The sequence below is a fragment of the Mustela erminea genome, chromosome 17, assembly GCF_009829155.1.
Source record: "Mustela erminea isolate mMusErm1 chromosome 17, mMusErm1.Pri, whole genome shotgun sequence".
NCBI classification, from domain to species: Eukaryota; Metazoa; Chordata; class Mammalia; order Carnivora; family Mustelidae; genus Mustela; species Mustela erminea.
The window spans coordinates 70,106,629-70,120,814 of NC_045630.1; the positions used below are offsets into that span (position 1 = coordinate 70,106,629).

Genomic DNA, 14,186 nt, shown 5'->3' on the forward strand with positions numbered 1-14,186 from the left:
GCTGTGCAGGGCCTGGCCTGTGGCGAGGGCCTTCACCTCCCCGGGGATGTGGTCTCCAGGCTCTCAGACCTCCATCAAACCCCGCCAGAACGCTGCGCTAAGAGGAGACTCAAGATTCTATTCTGTCTTGTTTTCCTGTTTGTTTTTTTAAAGATTTTCTTTTTTTGAGAGACAATTAAGAACAGAAGCAGGGGAGGGGCAGAGGGAGCAGCAGCCCGAGGCGGGACTCGAGCCCAGGACCCGGACATCAGGACGTGAGCTGAAGGCAGACGCGTCACCGACGAAGCCACCCAGGCGCCCCTCAAATTCTTGAGACCACATTCCAGACTTTGCTCTGAAAAACACTGATAAAAAAGGGACCTGCCCTCACCCCGTCCTCACCCTGACCTGGTCCCTGGGGCCAGTGCTTGCCTTCTCACCCCTGGGGAAGGGGAGAGACTCAGCCCCCCAGGTGAATGGCACGGTGGGAATGGGGGTGTCACGTTACCAGGAAGGAATGAGAACCCAGTGGGCTGAAGGGAGCCGGGTCCCGGGCACCCTATGCTGCGCACCGGGACGCGGCAGGGCCTGCCTGCGGGGGCAGGAGCGCGAGGGCCACCTGCAGCCCGTCCTCAGCAAACCCGCGGCCCGCAAAGCGCGGAGAGGCGATGCCCCGGTTTTCTTCGGAGGAGCACCCTGAGAATGGGCCGCGGAGGGCGGAGTTGAAGGCCTGCGGCGGACGCCAGGCTCCAGTGAAGTCCAGCTCCCGCCCCAGAGCCGTCCCTGCCCTCGGACAGACAGGCTGGGAGAGGGGAGCACAAGAGTGGGGGCTGGCGGGCGGGACACCCTGCCTCGGGGGCCCTCACCCACGGTCGCCCTTCCCCTCCCCCAAGGGGAGCCCCGGGCTGGACCATTTTTCTCAGACCCTTCCCCCGAGTCAGCTCCGCACCCAGCCAGAGCCAAACCTTGACTGAGGTCCCGCAAAGACCCCCCAGAATACAGGGGGTGTGAAATCTAAACGGCAGTTAGCATCACGGGCTCCTCCTCCCAGGGCCTCCAGGGGTGGAATGTTTCCTTCCGAAGGTGACTCAGGCCAAGACCCCATCCCTTAACTCAAAGGAGTTGTTTCTTCTTCTCCTAATTGCACTACTCCCATCCCTCGGGCTTGGGCTGTCCGTCAGAGCCGGAGTTGGAAACAATACCCTTTGTTCTCTGTCCCCTTTGGGGGCGATGACCCTGAGTGCTGCAGACCCCTCCCCTGACCTCTGGCCAGGACGAAGCAATCATTGCCAGAAGGTACTCATTATTCCGGGAAACCTTCCTCACCCCTTTCCTTTCCTGTCGGCCTGGGAGGAAGTGACCTTCTGTGGCTCTTGGGGTGTAATATGGGGACCCCACTCTGATCAACAGAACCCCACATGCTAGGCCAGTGACCCCTGTACAGTTAAGACCCCGCAGGGCCCAGTGCACAATACTGTGCCTGTGGCATCCCAGCTCGTGCTGTTGTTAAAGAGTGTTTTCTGCTCAAAGAACACTTTCCGAGTGTTTCTAGAACTCCCTTTATCCTGTGTTACTGGAGGTTTGTTTTCTATATCATTCTGTATATCATTTTCATGACACATACTCTTGGTCAGTTTTTGAGACGAAGACCCACTATCTGTGAGCAGAAACACAGATAAAACGCCTCCTAAACCTACTGTCCCAAAGGGAGGTGAGATTTTACTTCTAACTCACAGACTCTGTCACAGAAAAACCAAGGAATAAAACTCAGGGTCGTCCCTACATCTGGCCCTGCAAGCACGGATATCAGGGTCACTGGTATTTGAAAAATACATCATTAACTATTTGCAGTTATGTGGGTCAGAAATCCCATGTGAGTGAACTAAAGTTACTTTTTGTTTTCTTGAAAATTACCTCTGCTAAAATGAACGCAACCTTTTATTTCCTAAAAACAAACAAACTAGCACACGATTTCCTAAACCGCTCTCCCCACAGTTGTAGTGGGATCATTTAATTCACGTGTGTCTAGGGTCTGCCACCTTGCAAATATTTCTTCTCTTGTGAAAATAATAAACAGGGACGCCTGGGTGGCTCACTGGGTTAAACTGCTGCCTTCAGCCTAGGTCATGATCTCAGGGTCCTGGGATCGAGTCCCACATCGGGCTCTCTGCTCAGCGGGAAGCCTGCTTCCTCCTCTCTCTCTGCCTGCCTCTCTGCCTTTGTGATCTCTCTCTGTCAAATAAATAAAATCTTTAAAAAAAGAAAATAATAAACAATTAAAAAATGGGGCGCCTTCTGCAAATTTTACCAGCTTTTTAACAAAGCATCACAACATTAAGTTTAAACAAACTAGGAGCTTGAAAATTCAGATACACAGAACAGATGCATGCGAGCTGCAGAAGGGGTAACCTCTCGTGTAAGGACATGATGTGACATTCCTTGAGAGAGCGGACTTCCTAAATGCAACACACAGCCTCTGTAGGTACACGGAACCTGGAGCCAGACGGCCTGGGTTTGGTTCCCCTCTGCCCCTCAATAGTCGTGTGCTCTAAGACAAGGTACCTAATGTCTCTGGACTTCGGGGTTTCCATCTGCAAAACAGGGAAAGTAAAAGAACCTTCTTTTTTTTTTTTTAAGATTTTATTTATTTGACAGAGAGAGATCACAAGCAGGCAGAGAGGCAGGCAGAGAGAGGAGGAAGCAGGCTCCCCGCTGAGCAGAGAGCCCGATGTGGGGCTCGATCCCAGGACCCTGAGATCATGACCTGAGCTGAAGGCAGAGGCTTAATCCGCTGAGCCCCCCAGGCGCCCCGTAAAAGAACCTTCTTAAGATCTTATGAGAATTAAATTAGTTAACATACGTAAAATGTTATAACTATGTCTGACTCATGGTAAGTCCCATATGAGTGCTTATTAAATAAATGTGAACATGTAAATTTTCCCAAAACACCTTCTTGCTAGACAGGAGACTCGATCCGAGTATCTTTTAGTGACAGCTCATTGTGTCACCTGTCGAACAGGCCACTGAGATAGAGTTTGGCCCCAAGATGCTCTGGGAGGGTCCTTCCAGCTCGGTTTGGTCGTGTTCTGGATTCGAGGCCAATTACGGGCAGACATAGACATCCAACCGGGGTTGCTTCTGTGGTCAGCAGGGGTCTCCTGTCAGACCTGGGGCCTCTGACTCCCAGTCCCCTTTCCCGGAAGACGTTTCGATCTTGGATGCAGTTGGTTCTTCTACTTCCCAGCAGAGGCCGAATCACACAAGTTTCACAGAATGAGGAAGGAGGAACAGCGACCTCTAGGTCGCTCGTCGCCGCTACACTGTGACCCTTGGCGGGCTCCTTGGTGGTTGTGTCTAAATGTGCAGCTGTGTGTGCGCTGACAGGCTGGAGAGCAGGTCCGTGAGCCAAACTGCCTGAACCCAGGTCCCGCTCTGCCACGACCGGCCGGGGCCCCTGGGTGTGGCCGGCGGGAATGTAAGATGTAAGCGGGGGGGGGGGGGTCCTCAAAGTAAGCGTAGAGTCACCAATGACACAGCAGTTCCGCTCCCAGCGTACACCCGAGGATACGATACATCTGCAGACACTTGTATGCCGATGCTCAGAGCAGTCCTCACACTAGGAACACACAACTCTTACTGCCTCATGGCCTTCAAAGTTGACTTTTTCCTGTCTTTGAGCTTGAACTGAAACATCAGCTCTTCCCAGGTCTCCAGCTGGCCAGCCTTTGGCAGCGGCTCTCCTGATTCTCTGGCCTTCAGGTGCGGACAGAACGACATCACCGGCTCTCCTGGGCCTCCAGCCAACTCGCCCTGAAGATCTCAGGACTTGTCAGCGCCATCATCATGTGAACTTTTTAATAAGTCTCCGCTATGTGTTGTAATAAATAATATAATGAAAATATATATGAAGAGATCTACTGTGCACGTATAAAGGATATATGCGTCCCCCATATATGCACCTGCGCTAGACATCTGTGTGCACGTAAAAATACCTCTCCCACTGCGTCTGTTTCTCTGGAGACCCGACTAACACCGGCAGAAATGCAAGCAAGAAAGTGACAACCATCAGTAAATGCGTGAGAGTCTGGGAGTTTCTATTTGGTTCGAGGGAAACAGGCTCCTAGTGGAGCTCACGCTTAGCCTGGCCTTACTGATACCATTTCTACAGATGGGGGTAGGCCAGGGAAGAGAGAGGAAATCCCAAGCAGAAGCAACACTGAGCAAATGCACGAAGACAGGAAACTTCTGGGTCCTTTGAAAATGCGCGCAGCACCGTCTAGCCCGTCCTTGCTTCCTGCTTGCTTGAGGGGTCAACAGGAAGCAGCAGATTGGGACCCATGGGACCTAAATGGGTCCTGAACTTGCCAGATGTCGCCAGAGCCAGTCCTGTTGTAGCTCCCACCCTGAGACCCATGGCCTCTGGAGTTGAATACGATCTACTCGAAACGGTCCGCGGCCTGGCCCCAGTGCGCCCGCCCTTCCCTTCGCCACAGGCCCCTCCGGAGACACCGCACTTCAGCCCAAGAAGGCTCGAGGTTTCCAGATAAAGCCGCAGATCCTGCGCGTAGCTGCAACTGACTCGGCCAACCTGTGAGAGCCGCCACTGCTGAAGCGCCCGTGACCACGGGGACACACAGGACCTCCCGGGGGGTCGGCGGCCGCACCGGCTCCGAAGCGGACGGCGCGTGAGTAAGGAAGCAGGGCTCCGTGCCCGGGCTGCTGGCTGCCCCTCGCCCCCACGGAGGAGACCGGGAGGGCTAATCTCTGGACGGGGCAGAGCAGAGGGTCTCCCCCGTGAGAGCCTCCCTGGGGTCCCGGAGCTGGAGGGCGCCTCCTCCAGCAGCCAAGACACTGGGGGCCGAACCTTTCCCCTCCGGGAAGGAGATTGCTGGATTCTTCTCCGGGAATTGGGACCAGCCCAAAAGGGAAGACCTAAACTCCAGCTGTTTGGGAATTGTGGCCGCAAACAGCCCCATCTGGACTCCTGCCCCACACGGCGCTTCCCCTGGAGCATAGGGTCCCCACCCCGGGCTCCCCTGGGCCGCCACCCCCTCTCCAGTAGCCCGTCCCCATGGGGAAGCTCCCGGACCTGGCCCACCCCAGCAGGCTCCTGCACTCCCCGACTTCTGCTTGGTTCTGCTGGTGTGAGCCCCAGGAGGAGGGGAGGCTGGGGTATGTGTCCCTCCGTCTCAGATGGGTCAGCTCAGCTGCCTCCGTCTTGCAGCCCCAGTGACCCCCTCTCCTACCGTCGGCCTTTGTAAGTAAATCCTGACATGATCCTGATTTGGGAGAGTCAGACGGTCCCTGCCCCGCAGGTTCCCTGCTTGGGAATGAGCAGCGGCCCAGAAAAGACAGAAACCAGCAAGGACAGGAAGAAGAATGAGCCCCTCGCACAGCCCGTGCTGGGGGAAAAGATCACGAATGTCCTCAGGGAGACATCAGACGATCTGGCGACCGAGAATCAAAACGGAACACTCTTCACTGGGACAGTCAGAAGTTAGAAGCGTGGCACCAGAAATGAAAAGAGTTGAGGTGACAAAGTTAAAGATAAATGGAAGTTGGGGCGCCTGGGTGGTTCAGTGGGTTAAGCCTCTGCCTTCCGCTCGGGTCGTGATCTCAGGGTCCTGGGATCGAGCCCCGCATCGGGCTCTCTGCTCAGCAGGGAACCTGCTTCCTCCTCTCTCTCTGCCTGCTTGTGATCTCTGTCTGTCAAATTAAAAAAAAAAAAGATAACTGGAAGTGTGGGAAGATACAGGAACGTCCCGGAAGCTAGAGCAAGAAAATCCAAAGAAATGAGGAAAAGATAACAAAAGTAGACAAACAGTCCAAGAAGTACAGGGTTTGAATGACGGAGGGAAAAGGAAAAAGTGAGAAGAAATAAAGTAATTCGGGAAGATTCCTCTGAACCCGGGGACCCTGGTCTCTGTCCTGAAGGAGCCCGCTGGGGGGGCCTCGCACAAGGGACGAGACTGGACGAACACCAAGGGGCCCTGAAGACAAAGAAAGAGGGACAGTCGCCCCCACAAGGGACCCGTGTGCCAGTGACCAACCTCACGCTCCACAGCCTTCAGTGCCTTCTCAGCGATAACCAGGAGGACTCCCGAAGTGTTTCTCCCTGCAGAAATGCTCAGCCTCTGGTAGAAGGAGCTGGAGGGACGTTGAGGAAGGGGCTTTTCCTTGGGTTCCAGCAGCTGCGCCCTCCGTGGAGATGGGTGGAAGGCTGTGCCCTAGACGCGCCCCCACCCGGTCCTCCCTCCCGACAGGGCCCTGTGCGCCCCAGGCCTGCTGCACTCTGCACCCCAGCTGGCTGCCAGGGTTCTGAGGCCTTGATCCCTGCCTGCTCCTGGACTGCAGACTGGGTCCGGCCCCCAGACCACTCGGCCTCCCCCATGCGTTGCACCACAACAGCCCCTTCTCCAGTGAGGGGTGACCCCTGCCGTGGGGAGGGTCCCAGCCAAATGGGTTCTTCTTTGGCTGCCCTCAGCCCTTGGGGACCACAGAGTTCTCTTACATCTCATCTTAATTATTTTGTCATAGTTTAATACCTCTTTATGGTAAAAGTCCCTGTTTGTTTGTTTGTCTGTTTGTTTGTTTTTATAAGATTTATTTATTTGAGAGCGAGACAGAGCGAGCGAGCAAGGGAAGAGGCGGAGGGGCGGGAGAACCAGGCTCCCCCCTAAGCAGGGAGCGGGAAGCGAAGCTGAATCCCAGGACCCTGACGTCATGATCTGAGCCGCAATCAAGATTCGGACGCTCACCCGACTGAGCCCCCCAGGGACCCCTAAATTTCCTGTTTAAATCACTGTGTGATTCTGTCTCCTGACCGGACCCAGGAGTCAAAACACCTTGACCTCAGCAGTGATCCTAAAAATGACAGAACAAAGCTTTCAGAGTTGTGCCGGGAAACACTTGCAGTCAAAATACGAGTCAGGCGGGGAGAGAATAAAGACATTTGAAATAAAGCCCTGAGAGCTCGGAGCTTCACACACCATGTGGCCTGCACTAGAGCAGGCCTGTGGGATCTACAGGAGGGGGCGGCACAGAGCCACAGGCCCACCACAGCGGGGGCGTGGGGAGGAACGGGCCGGCTCCTGCTGGGGGTCTGCAACAGAGGGCCACGCTCGAGGCAGCACCGAGCTCATCCTCACGCTCCGGGCCGGGCTCACGGGGCTTCCCAGCACTTCCCCTCCCCAGCAGGCCCGCAGCCCTGAGTCCCAAGTTCGACTCTCACACACACCCTGTCCCCTTCCTGGACCGCCACCTCCCACCCCAGGGATGGCGGGAAGGGGAGTGGAGGGGAGAACGCCGCACTCTCCTGAGAAGCCGAGACACTGGCGGTGGGCCGGCTGCTATCAGGGAAGGACAACGTGGCCGGGAGGGCCTGGGAAGCTGTGAGTCGCACAGACCAACTCTCTTCCCCTTTCCACGGCTCAGGCTCCCGCTGATTGTGGGGAGGAGCCTGCGTGGTCCGACCAGGTTCCAGAACCGCCACCTTCCCTCTCCAGGTGCGCTCTGGCCGCGGGCTCCTGACCGCTGGGCTCAATGGGCTCCGGAGCTCACGCGCGCCGCCCGGTGTGAGTGTGTGCGTTTCTTGCCTGGGGCCCCACGCGTAGAGAGCCCTGCAGCAGGCACGCCCCCACGCGCGCGCACACGCACCCGCACACTCAGGTGCAGTGCTGCACGTCCCCGGGAGGCCGTGTGGTTCAGCGTGAGGGCAGATGTGATGTCTGCCCCAGGAGATCCCTCCTGGCTCTGGCCCGTGGGGACCGTGGTGAGTGCAGGTGTCAGGGCTGTTCCTCCGGTCCAGGAGGAGCCAGCCTGGGGCCGCCATCGCCCAGATGACAACCACAAACGGCTGAACTGAAGCCCACTGGCCATTGTTCGGCCCTTGCTGACTCCAGCCCGGGATCAGCAAACCCCGCCACCCTCACCACCCCATGCCCACATCGGGCCACCGCCTGTGTTTTATGACACTGACGCGCTACCTACTGCGCTAACGAGGCACCTCCGCCTGTGTTTTAATAGCACACAATGGGTGGATCTCACGAAAGAAGCCAGACGTGAAATTGTACAGAGTACATGATTCAATTTCTATAAAATGCAAAAACTGGCAAAACTGATCTACGGTGGCTGGGCGCCCGGGGGGCTCCGCCAGTGAAGCGTCTGCCTTCCACTCAGGTCATGATCCTGGAGTCATGGGATCGAGTCCTGCGTGGGACTTGCTTCTCCCTGCCCTGCTGCTCCCTCTGCCCCTCACCCAGCTTGTGCTCTCTCTCCCTCAAATAAATAAATAAAATGTAAAAAAAAAAAAAAAAAAAAAAAGACATGTATAAGAATATTCACAGCAAATTTATTCACAAAAGCAAAAGAGTCAAAACAGGGGTGCCTGGGTGGCTCAGTGGGTTAAAGCCTCTGCCTTCGGCTCAGGTCGTGATCTCAGGGTCCTGGGATCGAGCCCCGAATGGGGCTCTCTGCTCGGCAGGGAGCCTGCTTCCTCCTCTCTCTCTGCCTGCCTCTCTGTCTCCTTGTGATCTCTGTCTGTCAAATAAATAAATAAAATCTAAAAAAAAAAAAAAAGAAAAAAAAAGAGTGAAAACAGCCCATCCTCCAAGTGTCTACCAGCAGGAGAGGTAAACCAGTTGTCTGCTCACAGGTGGGAGCCCACACAGAGGCAGAGAGGCCATTATGTTAAACAAAATAAACCGCACACAGAAGATAACGTTCCATCCGATTCACTGTTGCCGAAATGCAGAAGGGGCAGACCCAATAGGTAGCGTTGTCAAAGCAGTGGTTCCTCTTGCGCAGCATGGGGACACGGAAGAAACTTCTGTTTGAAATAGTCTATATTTTGGTCTGGGAGGGGCTTTCCTGGATGTGTCCTATGCAAAAATTCACTAAGCTGTACACTAAGTTTAGTGCACTTCATGTCTATGCATAACATATGTCAATAAAAGAAGTATTTAATTTTTTTTATTTTCAGCGTAACAGTATTCATTATTTTTTGCACCACACCCAGGGCTCCATGCAATCCGTGCCCTCTCTAATACCCACCACCTGGTACCCTGACCTCCCACCGCCCCATATTTAATTTTTTAATTATTTTTTAAAGAGTTTATTTATTTGAGTGAGAGCGACAGCACAAGCAGGCAGCAGCAGGCAGAGGGAGAGGGAGAAGCAGGCTCCCCACTGAGCAGGGAACCCCACGTGGGGCTGGATGCCAGCACGCTGGGAAGATGACCCGAGACACTTAACGACTGAGCCCCGCAGGTGCCCTTGAATTGTAGGAGTTCTTTACACGCTCTGGATACTAAACCCTTATCAAATGTATGTGCTGTCTTTCACTCTCTTTACAGTGGCTTTTTTTTTTTTTAAGAGAAGCGGGGGGTCAGCTTTTCCCTCTCCCTACTGCTCTCCCTGCTTGTACTCTCTCTGTGTCACAGAAATAAATAAAATATTTTTTTTTAAAGATTTTATTTATCTGACAGAGATCACAAGCAGGCGGCGGGGGGGGTGGGGAGCAGGCTCCCCGCCGAGCAGAGAACCCGATGCGGGGCTCGAATCCGGGACCCTGAGATCACGACCCGAGCTGAAGGCAGAAGCTTTAACCCACTGAGCCACCCAGGCGCCCCAAATAAATAAAATCTTTTAAAAAAACAAAAAACCTACAATTCAAAAACAAAAAGACAAAAAAGAAATGGGGAAACACTTGAATAGACATTTCTCCAAGAAAGCTGTACAAATGACCGGCAAGCACATGGTCAACATCCTTAGTCACGAGAGAAACCCAGATGAAAAGCACGTGAGACAGGCTGGACCTCAGGGTGTTACACAAAGTGAAAGAAGTCAGACAGAGAAAGACAAATACCATATGATTTCACTCATTCATGAAACCTAAAAAGCAAAACAAATGAACAAACAAACAAACGAAAAGCAGAAGTGACTCATAAATACAGAGAACAATCAGGCAGCTGCCAGAGAGGGGCGTGGGGGCATAGCACATGGCTGAAGGGAGTGGAAGGGGCACACTTCCAGGCGCGGAATGAACAGGTCTTGGGAATAAAAGGCACAGCATAGAGAAGTGAGTGGTATTGTCATCGCGCCGTATGGTGACAACAGGTGCCACACTTACCGCACAGCCTAAGTACAGACTTGTGGAACCTCCGTGTTGCACACCATTGCGCGTCAACTGTACTTCAGTGAAAACATAAAGCACAGGGAGATATCACCTCCCGCCCACAGTAGACGGCTATAATGAAAACTCAAAAAATAAATTAAGAAAAAAGGATAAGAACAAATGCTGGCAAAGATGTGCAGAAACAGGCACAGTTGCACTTTGTTGATGGGACTATAAAACGATGCAGCCGCTGTGGAAACCAGTTGGTGGTTCCTGGGTAAGTTAAAGACAGAACTGTCAGGATGACCCAGCAATTCCTTCTATATACTCCGAAGAGCCAAAAACAGCTGTTCAAACGAAAGCTTGCACAGGAATGTTCACAGCAGCCTTATACACAATAGCCAAAAGCTGGAAACAACCAAATGTTTATCACACGTGAATGGACAAACAAAATGTGGTCTCACACGACGGAATGCTATTTGGTCCCCAAAAGGAATCCAGTACTGACACGTGCTATAACACAGATGAGCTCTGAAAACATCACACTAAGTGAAAGGAGCCAGAGAAACTAAAGGCCACATATTATATGTTTTAATTTAAATGAAATACGCACACTAGGCAAATCCATGGTGACAGATACCAGATTTGTGGTTGCCAAGGGCTTGGGGGGCGGAGAAATGTTGGGACTGCTTCCCAGGGCGAGGTTTCCATTTAGGATGATGAGTGGGCTCTGGAACCAGATAGTGGTAATGGTGTGAATGCACTTAATGCCTCTGAATTCTGTATTTTTTTAAAAGATTTTATTTATTTACTTGACAAACAGAGATCACAAGCAGGCAGAGTGGCAGCAGAGGCAGAGGGAGAAGCAGGCTCCCTACCGAGCAAGGAGCCTGATGTGGGACTTGATCCCAGGACGCTGGGACTGTGACCTGAGCTGAAGGCAGCTGCTTAACCAACTGAGCCACCCAGGCGTCCCCTGCATTGTGCACTTTCAAATGATTACAATTATAAATTTTATGGTAACCTGTTTTGTAGCAATTAAGTTACTGAGGACCCCACAGAGCTGTCTTTATGTGGATTATATCTAACAATTGCTATCATTCAGAAAGTAAACGTGAGAATTTAAAAATATGCATACATTGATTTATTCTAAAATAATAATAAATAAACCATTTCAAAAAACACATATTTTGTTTTTTTATTTGTTTAAAATGACAAATTAGCATGACATTTACATTCATCTTTTTATTTTAATATCAGCAAGAAGAGTCGATCTAGAGGCCACCATCAGCACCACCCCCATAGTCCTCACCTATGGAGGAGAGAGGTCTCCCCTCCCGTAAGACAACACAGCAGCAGAGCCCTCTGCTTTCTAGAGCCTACGCTGACTCCTTCTGGAGCCACTCAAGGTGTGGAGGGTCGCCTAACTACAGCCGGTCCACAAACTTCTTGTTGCCCGGCCACCTTGTGCTAAGTATCGAAGCTGAAAGCAAGCATTTAGAAATTTTACCACAAGATTGCAGCAGAGTTGGAGGACCCTAGGCTCACAGAGTCCCACCAATACAGATAGATAACTACCAAATCATCCTAAATACCCCAGAACTCACCCTGAAGAACAAATTCCACGACTAATGACGGAGAACAGGCCACAGTGTAGGGAGCAGGTGCTCAGCCAGAGAGAGCGAGAGAAACGCGGCTGCTGTGCTGCGGAAGGAGAAGCAGCAGAGACAGACTAGCACACGGACCAGACGGTGTGGGGAGACTCACAGCACTGGCTTGGAAAGCGGAAGGTGAGAGGGGCTGAATTTCAGGAGTTCTTGCAACCACTGGGTCTTAAAGCCTCAGTTTTAAGGGTCAATGGGCATGGTTCCAAGAGAGCCGGGGTGGGGGCGTCGGGCTGCTCCTAGAGAGGAGGTCCAGCAAAGAGCCCACGGACACGCGGCGTGGAAACAGCAGCTGAAGAGCCCCTGGGGGGCTATTGGCTCTTCTCCAACTGTCCCCAGCATTCACAGAGACCCCTCCAGGAACAGGGAACCAGCAGGCGCCAATCCCTACCCTGCCTCCCAGCACAAGCACAGGGCCACCTGCCGGAACCAGTGCGGCACCAACACTCCCTGCCTAACTGGCTCACACCAAGCCCCACCCCCTCGTGCTCTGGTAACGGCCACTCCTGGTCACACTCACCTCAGTCCTGGAGGCCTCGGTTCCCGCGGTGCTGGCGACAGGTTTTATCTCACAAGCGGACCAGAGCACAGCCAGTTAAACTCGCCACATTTGTGTCAGTGCCCAACACCCGGCAGAGAGAGCCTCAGCAGATGACTGGCCTGAAGGGTAGAGTGGCCAGGACACGACAGGAGGGCACATGCAGCACACACTGGAGCCACCTCCGGAAGTGCCAGGCCTGGGGGACAGGGGACAGTACGCTGTGGGACACTTCTCCACAAGCCTGTTACCTTCAACAGCAGGAGACGAAGCGGACTTTCCTAACGCACAGAAGCAGGCACAGAGACTTGGACAAAATGAGAAGACAGAAAGCAATGAAGTTCAAAAAAGAGAAAAAAGAATTACACAAAACAAGAATAAACTTAGGGAATTCAGTGGCTCCATCAAAAGTAATAACATTTCTGGGGCGCTGGGTAGCTCAGTGGGTTAAGCCTCTACCTTTGACTCAGGTCATGATCCCGGGGTCCTGGGATGGAGCCCCACATCGGGCTCCTTGCTTGGTAGGGAGCCTGCTTCTCCCTCTGTCCTTCTGCACTGCTCGTGCGCTCTTTCTCTCAAATAAATAACTAAAATCTTAAAAAAAAAAAAAAAAAAGAAGAAGAAGAAGACCCATCTGTTAAGGCAGGGGACAGACCGTACTCGAACATCTGTTAGCCTGAACCCGTAAGTCGCTCAGCACTTACACGAGTGGGTGTGCGGGCCTCCGTGTGTCACGTGCCCCAGCCCCGCCATGCCCCAGGCCGGCCCACCCCGAGTGCCCCAGGCCAAGCTGCTAGGAGCCCACGGGCCCGGGACATGCACCCCAGCGACTTACTGCCCAATTATAAGGGGCTCCGGAGCCAATGTGGTTCAGAGCCATCAGCTGGGGGGCGCCTGGGTCGGTCAAGTGTCCAACTCTGGATGTCAGCTCAGGTCATGGTCTTGGGGTCATGAGATGAGGCCCCACACAGTCGGCTTGTCCCTTTCCCTGCCCCTCCCCTCGTGCGCTCACACTCTCTGTATGTATCTAAAATAAATATAAAAATCTAAAAAAAAACCACTTCTCCGTGGAGAGGCGGCAGAACTTCTGATGGGACGAGTTGGCGCCGCCTAGTGTCCTGTTCCAGAGCCAGGGTCAGGGCTGTTTCTTCTTGGGTGGGGAGGACCAAGAGTGGCTGTCATGGGTGGCTGAGGTCCCCTGTCATCGCCCTGTGTCCGTCTGTCTTCACAGAGCAGCTTCTGCTTTGCTGGGAGTCGGTGCCTCTCCTCCAGGACAGACCCCAGCTCCAGTTCCTGCAAACGCAGCTTGCGGGCCCCTTCCCTGCCCCGGGAGCTGCCGCCCGAGTCCTCCTGACCCCAGCCAGGGCCCCGCATCCATGGGCCTTTCCTTTCCCCGGCAGCCCCCCTCACCCCTGCGGGACCTCAGTGAACCCGGTGTCCCACACGCCTCCTCCCCACACTCAGGCCCACGCGAGCCGTCGCGGGGCCCCGGGGGACAGAGAAAGTGTCCTTCCCCAGGTGTCTCGGGCCCCAGTCACAGCAGCGTGGACAATCTCTGCAGACTCTCCGGCCCAGGAAGACCTCGCGCTGTCCTGGCCTCAGGACGCCCACATCCTCTGTCGAAAAGCGCTCATTTCTTAAGGAAAAACACCCCCATGCAGGTTTGTGTTTTTATACATTCCAGGCCCTGGGAAATGTCTGGGAAAGGCCTTTGTCCTCCGGCAACATGAAGCGGACACCCCCCCCCACCACAGTGGGAAGCCCCCGGAGGAGCCAGGAGCTGGCGGTCTCTCGCCTGGGCCAGGCCGTGGGCCTGCAGGCGTGGCCGCGCGGCAGCCGAGAGCCACCCCGCGTGGGCCGTCCCTGACCCCCCGGCCGCGGCTCGCCCCAC

At 53.9% G+C, this 14,186-nt stretch overlaps 1 long non-coding RNA gene across 1 annotated transcript; it reads left to right on the forward strand.

Moving 5' to 3' along the window:
• The first annotated feature begins 231 nt into the window (after positions 1-231).
• Positions 232-7,187, forward strand: LOC116576740. The gene is made up of 3 exons (XR_004280267.1): positions 232-1,155; positions 3,376-3,379; positions 7,177-7,187. It is a non-coding gene; the product is annotated as an uncharacterized LOC116576740 (long non-coding RNA).
• Positions 7,188-14,186: the final 6,999 nt, after the last annotated feature.